The following is a 16,659-nucleotide window of genomic DNA, read 5'->3' as shown; positions in this document are numbered from 1 at the left end:
TCCATTTGCATTGGCTCCTTTCCTGGGTTTATAAGTCAGGTTGTTGTGTGTTACATATGTATCCAGAGGACAGTCACATGTCACACATAACCTAAATTTCTGGTGGGAAAAAAACTGCACACCATGTTGTGAATAGTTGGCAAAAAGGCCCAACTTCTGTGTTGAATTTCAGTTTACTGGTGCAGTCCAATTTGTAGTTTGTAGATGATCTTCCTATATCAAAATAAAACCATGCAAATGGACAAGTGGCTTAAATGGTTCGCTTTTAGGAGAACCTTGGATTGTGGATAATACCAACAAAACAAACAGATGCTGTCAATAAGGACCTGGCGTTTCTCCTATTTGTAATGAAGGAATTTTCTCCCCCCAAATAATCTTCTCCAGGGAATATAAGAGGCTTACCTATATAACTGAATAGGACCGGGAGCTAACGTGAACAACATGAAAGTTTTTTTTTTTTTTTTTTTTTTTTTGAATTACACTATGAGGACAATGTAGATGGAGTGATTGCTGGAAGTTTCCAGGAGGGACTGGTGCAGTTCTTAGAAAAAGTAAAAAGGTATCAGATGAACAAACCCTAGCTGTTCTTAAAATTCTCTCAGATTGGCAGGCAGTTTCAGGGTACAGCTCAGCTTTGGTACTGAGTCCCTTGAATTCTTGTACACATTTTCTTTTCTGCTGATTTCAATGGGTTTACATTTTCTTGCTTCTCTAATGTTATTAACATCTCCAGTGGAGCATTAGGTTATTATGTCGGTGCTTCTAAATTTAACATCATGCAACTCACCACGGAATCCTGATATATGCCGATTTGGACTCATTAGGTGTGGCGTGGAGCCCAAGAGTCTCTACCTTTCACCCGCATTACTTTAAACAACTTCCGCTAACACAGCCTTGCTCTAGATGGATCTGTTAATCAGGATAAGAATATCTCACGCTATTTGCTATGAGATTTTAATTATAGGAATTACTCTGCAACTGACTTCAATAAAGAAGTTTCCCATTGGAATGAAACTGTTCATTGTCTCTGTTCTCTTTTCAATAAGGCAGAAAAAGTCCAAGAAAAAAAAAACATGTAGTAAAATGACCCTTTCCTCCATGTCTACTGTAAGTGGTTGCAGGCTGACTTGGAATGTAAATCTAATGACTCCTCAAAATGGCAACATGTTAATGAAGTATCATCAGCAAACTAAATGAGCAGAATACAAAGACTTCTTTAAAAAAATATTTTGGAAAATTTCAGGACACTTAATTGTTCTTCTTTTGCCTCACCTACTTGGAGAACATAGCTCAACCCTCTCTGCCTTCACAGTCCTGCTCATATTTCTAATACCTCTTACCCACTAATTCAGAGATAAAATCCTTGACTGAATTTACATGCTATATTTACATATTCATATTGCATAGTCATTTGCATATTACATACTTTGTTTACATATTCCTATGCTTGACTGGTCTCTCCTAGAAACACTAAACTCTAGGGAGCTCATAGTAATAATAATAACCATAACAGGCAGTACTCTGATTTATCACATTTGTATTTTGTAGGAGTGATAGGAGAAGGAAGTGAAAGAAGAAAAACAGTGAATAAGTAAATAATGGGGCAGGCAATGTACATGAACAAGGGGATTGTATTGTCAGGAAAGGGTAGTTACTGGAAAAGTAAGAGACACAGTCATGGCACTTTGGTGTCCCCACTGGGGCCATCAACATCCATTTTCATTATGGGAATGGATAGGAATCACGGTGATAGAAGATTGATATATTGTGTGTGTGTGTGTGTGTGTGTGTGTGTGTGTGTGTTTCTTGTAATCAAATCCAGGGCCTCAAACATCTAGGCAAAGGCTTTGGCACCAAGCTGTACCCTAACCCATGACTGTTATATTTTCAAAAAGCTGCTACATTGTGCTCGACATAAAGTAAACTCTAAAACCAGGAAATGTGAACATCTAAGGGACTGGTCTAAGCATCTGCTGTCCAACAGCCCCAGCTGGACAATAACTAATTCGCTTTTTCTTTTCTTTTCCTTCTGCTCTGCTGCCACATCATTCGATCAGGAGCCCACCTGCTTCTCTCTTCAAACTGAGTTGAATCTCTTAAACCAACTTGGAGGAGGAAGTGTGTGCAATTGAGCACATGGGAGCATGGCTCCAAACCTCAGATGTGCAAGTGCTTCTGAGACAGGAACTGCATTGACATGGAATTCTAATACCGACAAGGCTAATCCCAAAATACAGGGCATATTTAAGTTTAAAAGTTATTACAGTAAAAGATATTTTACCATTAATCCCCCTTGAAGTCCTTTCCTCTCACTTTAAAGACATTTAGCTCCTTGCTCTTCCCACTTTCATGGAATTCTTTAAGAGATATGATAAAAAATATGGTGACTGAAAAAAATGTGGTGACTGCTGCTGACAAGAGTCATTCGACAGAAATACAGGTTTTAAAGACTTTGCAGCATGTGCCCATCCACCTTATTCACCAGATCTGCACCATGAGACTGCTGGTTCTTTGCTAAAGCAAAATGACTGTGAAACTGATTTAAATTGATTTAGGACTTTGAGACAGTCAGGAGAGCGCAACTAAAGACATAAAAGACAACTCTCAGAATTGTTTTAGAAATTGGCGAGAATGGTGGGATAAGCATGTTCATAGCAAGGAGGAGTATTTTCAGGGGGATTATTGGTAATATGCTTTTATCATCGTTATTTTCACTCATTCACTGAATTTTTTGAACATGCCACATATTTGGTCAAAAGATTGAAATTCCTCAGTATTCAAGCCCAGCCTGGTCTTCAGCCCTTTTAAAATGCAAATGCTGAGAGTCATGTGATCTGTAAGTAAGTGGAGGTGGAAAGAGAAATGGGAGGAGATTCCAAAGCAGGGAAAGGAAAGATAATGAGGCAGCTGCTAAAGTTTTTTTGTACATGAACAAGAAAACTTCCCTTAATGGTTAAAAACATGATCTTTCAGCATTTTCCATTTTGCTTACATTTTTTTTCATCTGCTGAATTAACGAGAAGCTGGCTGATCTCTCCATCAAGCATTTTCTAGAAAACAATGGTGAGTGGACACATTCAATGCATAATGTATACATGCATGTCAATATCACAATGAACCCCACAAATTTACACAACTAATAGTTACAATAATAATAAACATGTCAAGCGCTTAGCTTGGCCCTAAGACTGAAATCTATCTGCCCAGCACTAGCAAAAAGAAAATACATTATCATTCATAGAAAGCCCCCTCAGAAACCTAAGGTGATTAGTATTATTTATTATTACAATGGAAGCTAGTATTTTTCATCTCAGGTATGAAAAGGTACATATTCCTAGGATAGCATCATGTCCACAAAAGCTACCAATTTAATTTTCCATCTATGTTGTATAAAGTGTGCAGTGCCATCATAATGGGTGAGTCCATTCACCCCCACTAACTCTACATTCATGGATGCAAACAAACACACACCAAAAATATTCCCCAAAAATGGCCTGAACTAAACATGAACAAGCTTTTGTTTCCTTCTTATTATCTCCTAAATGATAATGTAACAACATAGTAATTGTACTAAGTGTTATAATCTAATTATTATACTATTACAGTGGCACCTTGATTCATAAACTTAATTTTTTTCCACTATTCTGGTCACAGAATTTATTTCACTATTCTGATAAAATTTTGGAAAGAATTAACTTCATGGACTGAGGTAACACTGTATAAGTAAGCTACAGGTGACTTAAAGTATACAGGAGGATGTGTACAAATTATATGCAAATACTACATCTTTTAAATAGGGGATTTGCACATCCACAGATGTTGACTTGCCTTCCAAAATCTTTTGGTAATCAAAAGTAGTTTAAATCTGGCCTGATAGTACACACCTGTAATCCTAGCACTTTGCAAAGCTCAAGTGGGAAGACTGCAGATTCAAGCCCAGCTTGGGAAAATAAGTGATTTAGTGAGACCCTGTCTCAAAATTAAAAAAAAAAAAAAAAAAGTAACTCAGTAACTCAACCAAGATCATTGCTTGGTTATCCATAAAAAACTCTGCTTTGCATCTTTCCTGCCCTTTCTAATATGTCTTTTGTGATGCTTTGAATATTCTCCAAATTTGAAGTTACTGTTCCTCAGCTTCCTTTACGTCTCATTCAGCAACAGAGTTCTCAGCCACTCTCCTGTAAACCTTGAAGGGCTCATGGCTGTGACTAAAGGACACATGAGCTTTTCCAAGACCTTTGCAAAATGGTGTATATTTATTACCCTTTGAAAACAGAGAAGTTTGCAATTTTAATCAGATTCTGAAAGGAGTGCGCCCTTTCCCTAGTTTATTTAATCCATTATATTCTTGCCTTTAGTTTAATCCCTTCCCTTTTTAAAAAATATATTTCAGTTGCTCTTCTTCATTGTCTTCAAAATAAAGTGCTGATTCTGCAGATTAGCATACCAGATCCATTATCCTCATGGGGAGCCCTGGTGCCCTGTATTCCAGCATCTGGGTACTCTTCAGTCTCAGGTTGCTGCACACTTCCAAATTCATATGTATGTCCTCAATTCCTTCCCACTTCTCATCCTATGGACAGTTGATGCTCTGGCTGGATGATCCAATGACAAGGATTTGAGTAGGAATTTTTTGTAGAGATTGATGCCAGGGACACTAGTAGGAGAGAGAAAGGGAGATGAAGAAAGGTAGGATCTAGTAAAGAAAATTTCATGAACAAACCAGTCAGCATTGAGGGCACATAGAGGAAGTATATGCTGCTGAGAACCCTAAAGGGTAGCAGAGAACACCTTCTGTGATATCTGAACTGGAAAGCCAGAAAGGCAGGGTATTTATCCCCCCAACTCCTGGGAGTCATTGGTGGTATGACTTGTGTTGATGACCTCCCAAAGCCTCATGCACTTAAAGTTGGGGCTTTTCAGAGCTGGCTGGATCCAGGATGTGTAATACTAGGATTAAGATTTGTGGTATTAAATTAGTCAACTAGTTGGTTTAGCATAGTTCTGGGCATGGATAATGGGCACTTCACTGTAAGTAGGCTGGAGCTTGGATACCCAAAAGGCTTGTAGCTTGGATAGGATAGAAGAGTAAAGGAAGCTTGCTTCACTGCCACTACTGTCTGCCTTCTGATTGCTCTGCCATGGACTGTTCCTCTTCTGCCATGCCTCTCTGCCTTGGAGCCAGCCAGCAGTGGACTGAAACCTCTGCAAATGCTGAGCTGAAAGAAATCTTTCTTCCTTTAATATGTAGATGCCAGGTATTTTGTCTCAGCAACAAGAAAACTAACTAAAACAACCAGTTAAAGCTCTTGCTATGGAGAGTCAAGTCAATGAGGTATGTTCCAAAGTCCTTAAACAACTCTCAGGTGGTGAGCCTGAGGCACATCCAGGAAATTACCCATAGCATGGAAGTATGCGAGGGATATGGGCAAGGTAATTCAGTTTTCCTAGTCGTTGGTTGGCCTAGATGGGTATTTGGTAAATGTTTACCAATGACCATTATTCAAACTCTACCTGGAAGTGTGTATCTGGGGAACTGCTGCTCTTGACCTGGAACACTGGGGAGAAGGGTTGATTTCTATTTCACTGTTGCTCTGCAGGAATACTCTGCACACTCCTTAAGGGAGAGCTCTCTTTCAGTAAAGCAAGCCAACTTTGTGGCCAGAAACACTACAATTGGTCAGATGAAATTAAAACCAGGCCTAACAGCAGGGTTTTAATCCTTCAAGCAATTCCCAGAGCAAACCTTTAAGGCTATCTACACTAGTGAAGCAAAACTGAACAGAATGAATCGCTTGTTGCCCTCCTAGTGAAGCCAAAGTCAGTATACTGTAGGAAGAAGCATTTCTCAAATCATTTTATCTTGACATGACTGAATTCTTCTTAAAAGGAGCATAGCCAGAGATTTTTTTCTTTTAAAAGAAAAGCCTTCGCAGTTTTCAAATTCAAGAATGAAAAATCCTACAAATATGCCTTATCCAAAGACATGTAAAAAGAAAGAGAACTTTAATTATTCAGCAAGCATGACTGTCATTTTCAAGTGTTTCCACTTACTCTTGAAACACCAGAACTCATTTTTCATTAGTGTGGTCGAGTGAGCCACCTGTTGGCCGCTGCTTGCAACTACACCACATTTAAGTGTTTTTCTTTCAGTTGGTTGGGTGGAACTGGTTAAGTCCAACAATTATCAAACCCAGAATGATCAGGAAGGGCAAACCCCGGGCCTCTATTTTTAACAAGTTCTGACAGCTGCTGAAGTTTAATAATCACTGCTACATGATGAGGAAGAAATGTTTCATTTTTGTTTTAATGTAGAAGAGGCAATAATTGAATTTTGTGATCAATGCTCAGGGAAAATTTTCAGCTTGCCTCAATATTGTGACTTATTACATAGAGATTATCATTTCTATGACGTTCAAGGGCAGGCAAAATTAATATATAATGATAGAGCCAAGGTCACTTATTGAGTGGAGTGAAATGAGGCACAATACGACTTTTTGAGATGGTGCAGATGTTCTATTTGGGTGTTGTTAAAACTACGAACAACTCGTTGAATTTTATACTTAAGATCTGTGACTTACTCTGTAAAGTACATAAATTTTAAATCAATAAAAATGAAAAATACAGAATTTCAACTCAAATGAAATGTTTAAATAGCCCAGTCATCATCTTAGACTGAAATCCTGAGAGACATCTACCAGTGTTCCCTCGCACTATTTTGAGATTAGGCATGTGTGTGCACGCATGTGTGTGCCTATAATGCTCACACGCATGGTAGGCATTGCTAATGAAAGCATGAAGCTGAAAATGATCTTGCAAAAAGCAGAGATGGTAAGTCACTTAGATTTTAGGTATTAAAATGAGAGGTGTTGATCCAAGACCAGGCAAAATATTCTATCTTCAACCAAGAGAACCTGAATATATAGAACCTGGATGCTCCAGTGTTTCCTCACAAAAGCCATTAGACAATTTTCTTATTCCAGATGAAAGCCAAATAAGTTTACCTATGTCTAAGAAGGAAAGCACAGCAGGAATCAGAACCGGAAGGAACAGTGGAGACAAGAGTTCCCAGCCAGCTAGGGAAAGATTTACATGAAGCAGACAGTGATGGGCATCCTGCTCTTGGTGAGGTCTGGCATGCCTGTGAAGGCATAGGGGATGCATGGTGTGCTGGTGACCGCAGCATTAGAGTCAGTCATCACCTATCATCAAAGAGGCTCATTGGGTTTTTCAGTGAAGCTCTCAGAATCCAGATGGAAAGCAGGTACTACTCGATTGATAAATCAGATGGCTGGTATGCAGTGGGTAAGTCTCTTCTGCAACAGGAAGACATCAGAGGTACACATTCATCAGTAGAAATAACAAATACTAAACTGCAATTTCCATGAACCAGTATAAGAACCCACTAGGCTAACTGAAGTGGGTCTCAACCCTGGTTGTGTAGTAATAAAGAGATGCTTCAAAACTAACAATGCTGGAGCCCTCCGCTCATGGGTTTCTTACTGAACAGGTCTACCAGGGGTCCAGGCAATTTTAGAGTACAAGAAGGATTAACACTGATCTGTGTTTTTCAAGGACTGGCAGCAACACCAGAGAAGTGTTTTAAATAGAGAACTTTCACTGGATGGACACTCTTGGCTCTTCAGACTTTCTAGATGATTCTGGTGCATAGCTTAGTTTAGCTATGACTTAGCAATTTTGAGGGATGTATTTCAGGATCCATTTTTCCTGGATTTAGCCTTTAAAATCCCTGGTTTCCGAAGCATTCCTCTTTCCATATACTGATTTTGATCTGAAGCGGAGATGGATTTGTTATCATGAATTCCATGAGGGTATTTTTCTGTGTTCTGCATTTCCTTCTCCATTTCTCGAATTCTCTGCCTGTAAGTTTCATCTCAGCTGCAGCTGATGGCTTTTGCTTGCTCTTTCCCGTGCAGCCTCTTCCTGAATCAGCTTCTTTCACAGGGCCTTATCTTTAGTTCTTCCAGAATTCCTTCCTTGGCTGCTGAGGTTCTGCATTCATTTTCTGCAGAGCTCTGCTGCACGCCATGAACAAACCTCATGTTCTTTGTTCTTCTAGCCTGGGCCCGGGTGACACCTCATCCGTCAGTTTGGATGGGAAATGGCCTCAATCTTTTCCAGGTATTGTTAACGAGGATTATATCTAGGAGATATATATCATCTGTCATCGCTGATTTATTTTATCTTCTCACTCTGGTGATTTCCCAGTTATTTCAGCTGCTCAAGGCAATTATTAAAAAACTTCAAAGTTGTTTGTTTTGTAAACATGGGTTTCCTTTAGGTCTTTCTGAGTTTTACAATAAACTCCAATTTCAGTGCCATGTCTAGTGGTGTTCTTCCTCATCCACTTCCTTTGGAACTGTTCCATGCCCCTTTAGGTCTTGATTTTTTTGCTTCTTTACCTTGCAGAGGTCAGACTTTATCTTCTTTTTGAATTTAGTTTCACTGAATCTTTTTAACTTCCAAATTTTCAGAAGATTCCTTGAAATTGCTGGTCATAGTTCCATAGATATCTTGCCTTGTAAAACCTATTTCTGGTCATTTGATTTTTGTTCATTTATTTATTTTTTTACTGTATACTTTCTAATTTTTCCAAAATGACAAATGCACTTTGGTTTTGTTTTTTGTTTTACTACTTTTGGTGGTGGTGCTGGGGATCAAAACCAAGTCTTTGTATATGAAAAGTGAGAACTCCACTACTGGGCCACAAATACATTTTCAATCAACCTTTTATTTATTCTTTTATTCTTTGTACCTACTGGGTCATAACCTTATACAGTCCCTAAGTTTACTGATCTTCACTATCTCTCAATAAGCTATTATTGCTTTAATTTTCTATTTATATTTGACAAATTTTATTTTAAGATATTTTAAAGTTCAGTAAAAGTATTATACTGTTATTTATTATCTCCCTCTTCACAGAAATGAAAGCTCTCCTTAAGAAAATGGTCAGTGAACAATTTCCCAACTAAGTCCTGATAGTTATTGACTCACAGTATTCTTCATGTGAGTCTCCTCTGGCCTCCAGCTGCCAGATAAAACATCTCTCAGCATCCAAATCAACTTGGGAAGAATTGCATCTTAACACTGGAAGCATGTATTTGGCTCTGCAGCACAGTACTTACTTAATTCTGTGCTTGCTGCCGGTTTAAGTTCTTCTTAGCTCAATCTCTGCATTTTCTAGAGGCTCTTACTTTTCTCTGCTGGATAATCATCCTCATTCACTTCACTCACTTGAGGCTTCACTTCTGGGAGTCTCTTGTGCTCTCAATGACTTATTCCTCAATGACAAAGAATTTTCCTCTAAAGCACTACTGAAAAACTACAGCAGAAATAGTTGTTACTCAGCCCCATACTCAATTTGCAAACTTCTTCATTGGAATTTTACTGCTAGCAAGTGTACCTCTTTGCTCCAATAAAGACAGCTAACACCTGATTCTAAGTCATTTTGTAATCTCCTGTACATCACCTTGGGCTGATATTATGGACCTCATCCTCAGGTATTTAGCAGATGAGGTCTTTTTCCCCCTATTTTCCACTGTAGGACTTTTAAATAGGCTTCCCATTGAAAAATGTTTCCTCTGCCTTGTTCTCATCCAAATTCTAAATTAACTCTCTCCAACCACAAAGCATCAGAGCCTCATTTCCTCTATGAAAACAAACATAATCTCTATCTTCTTACAACATTACTATACATAAAATAACTGCTTGTATTATGTAGACCCTGAAGAGAATAAGAATTTAATCCATGTAATTATTAATTTTCCACATTTTGCATCCTCCAAAGCACATTTTATTCTGAGGATATATAAAGGTATCTGAAGAAGATGTCTTAGTTGCTTTTCTCATTGTTAAGACAAAATACCAGATAGCCAAGTCAAAGGAGGAGAGGTTTATTTAGCTCACAGTTTGTGGAGGTTTCAGTCCATAATTAGCTGACTCCAGGCCAAATGAAAGCAATAGTTCATGGTGGCAGAATATTGCAAAAGCAACAAGAGCCAAAAGGGGTAAAAAGGGATGAGAAAGCCTCTTTCTGTCCCTTGTACTGTATGCAGGCTTCCTGCTTCTCACATTGTCCATGTCAGCACTACACACTGAACCAATCACCAATTCTAGATTCAGTCACCCCCAAAAAGCCTGCCTCCCATGACTGCTCGAACTTTTGGGAGACATTTAGACACAAACCATAAAGAAGGCATGCTACAGAAAATCAAAGACCAAATATCCAATATATAACATATACTACCCTTATAACTTAGGATACTACACAATGATTCTAATTCTTCTATATTTTCCTGAATTCAGTTCTTTTCCAAGGCAACTGCCTTTCTCCTACCTGGAAATTTTTCCTCACAATGACTCTGGACTGTCTTTAGAGTTAGCCTTGACTAATAGCATCAGGCAAAAATAAAATGCAAGTTTTGAGCCTTGGATTGAAGGTCTTACAGTCTTACATATACCCTTTTAGATCTTGACCACTACTAGAAGAATCAGTCTAAGACAGCCTGCCAAAAGGTGGGATAATAGAAGAGAGAGAGGTGAATTTTCTAGGTGGAACGTTTCCTAGACCAGTCAGGTTCAAATTGCCACAGGTTAGATCAGGAATCTCAGCCCAAGATATTGGAATCATCTATCCAATCTGCAGACATGAAAAAATAATAAACATCTGCTGTTTACAAAATTTTGGATAATTTCTTATTCAGCCATCGTGAAGGGTTTTAAAAGATCTTTTTGAAAGATTTATTGAGTTGGTATGTTCAGCTAACCAAAATAAACTTAGTATTCATTACAAGTTTGTATTTGGTGTTCACCTTTCTTGTCTTTCTTTGATTCTTCCTAACTAAATAGTAGTTCTGAAGTAGCCCATTGGATAGTAAGGTCCCCTTTCTGGACTCTTCAATTTTTCACTTCAATGTCTAGTCTTTATTAATGCTAAAGCATAAATAACTAATATAAATTAAAACATTTTTCTTAACAGACTTCTTCATTTTAAATCAGGTTATGTGTATTTAATAATTAAGTGGACATACCCAGTGGCTAGGACTATTAATAAAGTACTAAAGACTAGATGGCTTAAGAATCAGAAAATTATTTTCTTGTATTGCACTTGAGATCAAAGTGCTGGCAAGGTTGCTTTCGTCTGAAATGTCTCTCTCTAGTTTGTTGGTGGCCATCTTTGTGTAGCTTTCCCTCTGTTTCATCTAAATTTCATCTTTTAAACAGGTCACAGTCGTTTTAGATTAGAACCTAACTTAATGATCTCATTACCCCTTTAAATGCCAATTTCTAAATATAGGCCATTCTGAAGTATTGGGGTTACCTCTGCGAATGTTGTGGGGATAAATTCAACCCATAACAAGGGTCTCAGTGACTAGCATACAGCAAAAATGAAAGTAGAATAAACATTCCAGAGTGGGACATTTGCAATGCTACAGTCAATAACTATGGAGAAAGGAAATAAGGCTACAACTTCAACCTTGGAAAGCAAGTGTTCACTGAGCAGCTGCGCTCTTGGGTCTTGTGTTGAGCATATGACTATGATTCCTTAGAGCTACCTCATTAGGGAGTGCCTATTATTTTTACCATTATCTCATCATAATGTTTTTCTAGTTTATATAACAGTGTAAGTAGCAGAGCTGGTGTTTTAATCCACTTTATCTGAGTCAAAAATCCATTTTCTTCTAACAAATACAAACAAGAAGTATGTCCCCAACCAAGCCAAGCAATTAGAGATTGCTTACCAATCTTACCCATGAGCACATGGTAAGAGTAGCTCTATAAGTAGTAAGTGAAGTCAGACAGGAAGCAACATCAGAGTAAATCTAATTTTCAAAAACATCAAACATACTACTTTCTTATAGATGAAACATATATCTGTTAATAGTAGAAACTCATTACTGAAGGCAATAATAAGGTAATAAAGCTGGTTCAATGAGAGTTTTATTGCCAATAGATGATGGTATAGTAAAAGAAACATTGATGAATTAAAATTGTTAATTAAATACAAAACTAATTAATGTTCTATAGCATAGTGAAACATTTTTATTGCCCTATAAAGGATAGAAATCACTTGTTATGTGTCAGTCTTCTAAGTTAACCTTTAATTTTTGAGAGGCTGTGCCCTAATCAACAGTAAGTAGTGAATCAAACACAGGTGTATCATGTAGAGATTTTCTGGTCAACACGGTACTGAGGTATCCAAGTCTGTAGTGGCAAGTGGTCAGAAGGGTGTGTGGCTAGTGGCTGCCACTACTGACAGACTCACATTTTCGTAGAATATTTCTGTAATCGCTAGGCTTCTTGTGGGACACACTGCTCCCACAGTAAGTGAGTGATGGGCAAACTTGTTTAGGAATACTCTGCCCAGACACAGAAAAGCAAAGCTTGGGATCACTTTCCTTAAGTGCAGACCCTTGATTTGTGGAATTTGAAATTTCACTGGAAGAATTACAAAAAAATGAAATATGTGTTTAGTTGCACTGGCAACTAGTAGAGTGAAACTTTTTTTAGTTAATATATTTTTACTTTAATTTTTTTATATTTGGACCAATATAAGAGTATATATGTATTCCTTGTGCTTATGGTTCTTATACAACAATAAAAATAGTATTTACAAATTGAAACAAAAGTAAAAAAATCAATAAAATAAAAATTATTTACTTTTAATTAAAATACAACAGTGCTGTTTTGCTCAAATAGAAATGTTTTGCTCAAGCCAGGGGCCATGGTGTATACTTTTAATCCCAGTACTTGGGGAGGCTGAAGCACAAAGGTTTCAAGTTTGAGCTGAACCTGAGCAACTTACTGACTTATAGAGATCTTTTCTCAAAAAAGTCAAGTGGAATAAGCAAATAAACTACATAAAAAGAAGGAGTAGTTTGTAGCTCAGTGCAAAACCTTTGGGTTCAGCCTCTAGTACCACTCCATTTCCACACCCCCAACTGGCAAAGAAGTTTTGCTCAAAAGAAATAAATCTCAAGTTTTGATTTAATAGCAATAAATTGTAGTTTCAGATTCCCATTTTGTTATTAAAACTATGTAAAAGTCTTTAATAATGCTGACATGTTCATGAATGTATTTTTTACAACTGGTTGTAATAAAGTCAAGTCTTCCCTTCCTCTACTTTCTTGTCATTGTTTTTGTTGTTTGTTTGTTTGTTTGTTTTTGAGGCAAGTCTTGCTATGCAATTGAGCTGGCCTTGAACTACTGTGTAATCCAAGCTGGCCTGGAACTCATGGCAGTCCTTCTGTCTCAGGCTCCCAAGTGGTAGGTTACAGACGTGCACTACTACATCTGGCATCTCTGTTTCTTAGTAATAAAACATTAATCAGAGTTCTTAAATAGCAGTTCTCAATCACCAATTGTAAAAAAAAGGCAACAAGTTAAGAATATTAAGCCTTCACTAAACTTTGCAATGACTATTGAATCCAATTTGTTTTACATTTAGAACAGGAACATTCTTTACTATTTATCTGCTCTTACACTTGACTAATGAACTGTTGCATGTTCATTACTGTTCATAACTCAAGGAACAGACTTTTTTCTTGAATAATGACAGAAACCAAATCCAGTACATTGTATATACCACAACAGGACACCATCATTTCTTTCACTGTCACATAATTTGTGCTCTGTAGCTTCATCAGTTTTATCTTTTACAAATCAGATTTTAGTTTTGAGTACTTAACACTATTATTGAGGTGCATCTCACTTTCTTCATGTTTACTAAAAATACGTGGTAGATGCTGCCAATCTCTGCATCCATTCTGATTTTTCGGTTGATTTTTTTTTCCTTCCCCAAAGAGTTTGCAATGTAGGAAAAACACAGAATCTTTAGAGATTCAATAAAGTAACCAAGATCTAGTGGTTTTTTCAGCACTTGGAAGAATTTATGTATAGTAAGTTTCTGAAAACTTCATCCCCATATTGTCTTTTGGAGTCAACATTTCTTATTTGAAGTGGATCATTCTCAACAAGAGAATCCCATTCTTTCATATTCAAAATTCAGGACCAGGTCCTTGGATCCACATAAAACACAACTGGTATAAGGAGGTCCTCTGATTATTTTTGTTCCAATAGCTTCTGAAATTAATCAGCTGTGGCTGAGACAGAATAAAGTAAATTCACATTCTCTTTGTTCAGTGACCTATTTGGGTTACATTCTGTTGGAACTTGTTCTAAAAAGGAGTTTATCTTTTTGCTTGTACACACTCTATTTTTTCTAAACATGTGTTTAATGGTTTATATCATTTACCTTCACTTTCTTTTCCTATAACACCCCTTTTCTTTTTTTCTGATGCTGGTAATGTTGTTGGTTTAATTTCCATGATCTGTTTACACTGATTAATACAACTTTGGCAGCAAAACATTCTCTGCTGATCTCCAATTAGGAGACTGTTCCTCATCTTGTCTCATGCATGCACTCGCCACTCTGTTCACAGCAGCTCATGTTTAGACCACGGACCAACCTGTACTTATGAAAGCTATGGTTACTGCACAACTTACCACTGACCTCATGGCAAACTTCTATCAATTTACAACAAATTATACATTTGGACTTATTAAAAATTCCTTTTTTAAGATGATGTTTGTCTTCACAGAGAGACAAAGATGTATTAGAAAGTTCTTGAAAGGAGTTGCTTAACTCCCCTGGAATAACAACAGTAGCCTTTTACGTAGGTGCATCTTTTTTGCATATCACATTTCATGTCTTTCAAGTATTTTTATGAGAGAAGGAATAAAAGGCAAATAGTGGAACAAAAGAGATGAGCTGATTCTTTCCACTGGTGAGCTGTTTGCCCCTTCTGTGTGATTTTAGCTGATTTAGTGAGTTGCTGTTGGGCAGAAGACTGGAAAATCTGTTTAGGAAGTGAGACCACTGGTGATAGAGAATCCACCCTGGCTGTTTCTGATTACAGGGAAATGATGTTGACTGGGAGATCCACGAATCAGGATTGTGCTGAGTTGTAAGGTCTTCATCGTGAAATACATCTCCTGCCACATTCATCCGACCAGGATTAGAAGGTCCTACTCCAGTCTTGTCTTATTTTCTGCGTGACTGGATGTGGAGAAATCCAAATCTTTGGAACTGCTTTTAGTTCCAGGAAGACCCCTCTCAGTAACACTGGGTGATTTTTTTCTCCCCTCCATTTGTTTCTATGTGCTCTTAGTCATCAATAACAATTGTCTCACCCAAGTTTCCTTTCTGAGAAGCCAAATCTCTTGAAAAAGGCAGAATCGTGGAACAATTTCCTTGTGGCTTTTCATGTTTTGATGACATCAATGCAAGGTTTCTTTGACCAACTATTGCTGGAGCAAAAATTGAAGGAGGTTGGGTGGGTACAATCAATACAACATCATCACCATCTTCCACCGATGGGGTTTTACATCTACTGACTGAAGGAACTAGTGATCATCACATGAATTTAGTACATCCACAAAACTAGCAAGAGTGTGGTCAATCAAGTCGAGTTTCCCCACTATTGATTCACCCAGGCCAAAAACCCAATGACCACACTGCTCTCTTGCTCACACAGCCATTGGGGTGCACACCAGGGCACCTGGAAGATGAGCTCGCTTCAGCAGCCCTGAGGCCCCAACATGGAGTGGCCACAGCATCAGCAGGATGCTAAGCCCGCGTCCCAGGGAAAGGCATTTTTTTTTTTCTGGTTTATTTATGTGAACTTCTACCATGGTCCATCCATTATGATTTCAAAGCATCCTTACCAAATGTGACTGAGATGACAGGTAGCCGTGATGTAAATGGCACATTGTAGCTACTATACCTCAAAATTAATTTTGAAGAAATTATAGGTCCCCTCATATTTTAACAATGTAATCAAATGGTTAAATCACATTTCAAATGTCACTGAAGAAATCAAAATACATATGGTATTCTGAAATTTAATGTTATCTGTTTAAAAGAATGAATTCTCTAAGAAAAGCCAGAAAATTTACATCTTTTCTTTTAGTGCCTAAATAAAAATTTTATTATGGTTCCCTTATAGAGTTTTATCTTAAGGTAATTTGTCTTATGTCTGAATGTTTTTATTAGACTATGTTCTTTTAAGCACCAAAAATATGTAAAATACGTTAAATTTTTCTTCTAGTGGAGATCATAAAAGTAGAACTAATAGAATGGGTACTGAATTAATTTCACAATTGTTAGTGATTCACAATTTATAAAAGTATTATAAAGTTATTATACATTTTGGCAACTAAATATTCCTTTATGAGATAAATGAGACTTTCCCAACTCATATATTTGTGGATAATAAAAGGTCATATATATTTCTTTAATACCAAAAGGACATTAGTCTGATCATGCATTCCACTTCTAGTCTTTCTAAAAACTATATATTCACTATGAAAAGTTGTTTCTACGAACAAGTACAGAGAACTAGAAGGAGTGTATAAGAACAAATCAAAAAGCCCTACGAATGAACTAACTGGCAAAGCCAGGCCTAATTTAAAATCTATTACCCAAACCCATTTTATTGGTCAGAAAAAATTGGAACATTATTCATCAATACAGATCTGCCATGGTTCATACGGAGATACCAGTCTTACAGAAATTAATATAGTACTGAAAATATAGTGAAAATAGTTATATGGTAAGCTATAAAAACAAGATAATAA

The 16,659-nt window shown here is 37.3% G+C and overlaps 1 pseudogene; it reads right to left on the bottom strand.

Moving 5' to 3' along the window:
• LOC100731318 (zinc finger MYM-type protein 5-like) overlaps positions 1–16,659 on the bottom strand; it is a 99,612-nt pseudogene that overhangs the window by 52,936 nt on the left and 30,017 nt on the right.

Source organism: Cavia porcellus, unplaced genomic scaffold (genome assembly GCF_034190915.1).
Source record: "Cavia porcellus strain 051 isolate PalLab524CR breed Dunkin Hartley unplaced genomic scaffold, mCavPor4.1 scaffold_5, whole genome shotgun sequence".
Lineage (NCBI taxonomy): Eukaryota > Metazoa > Chordata > Mammalia > Rodentia > Caviidae > Cavia > Cavia porcellus.
Note: the sequence above shows the minus strand (reverse complement) of the source record. Positions and strands in the feature narration are given on the sequence as shown.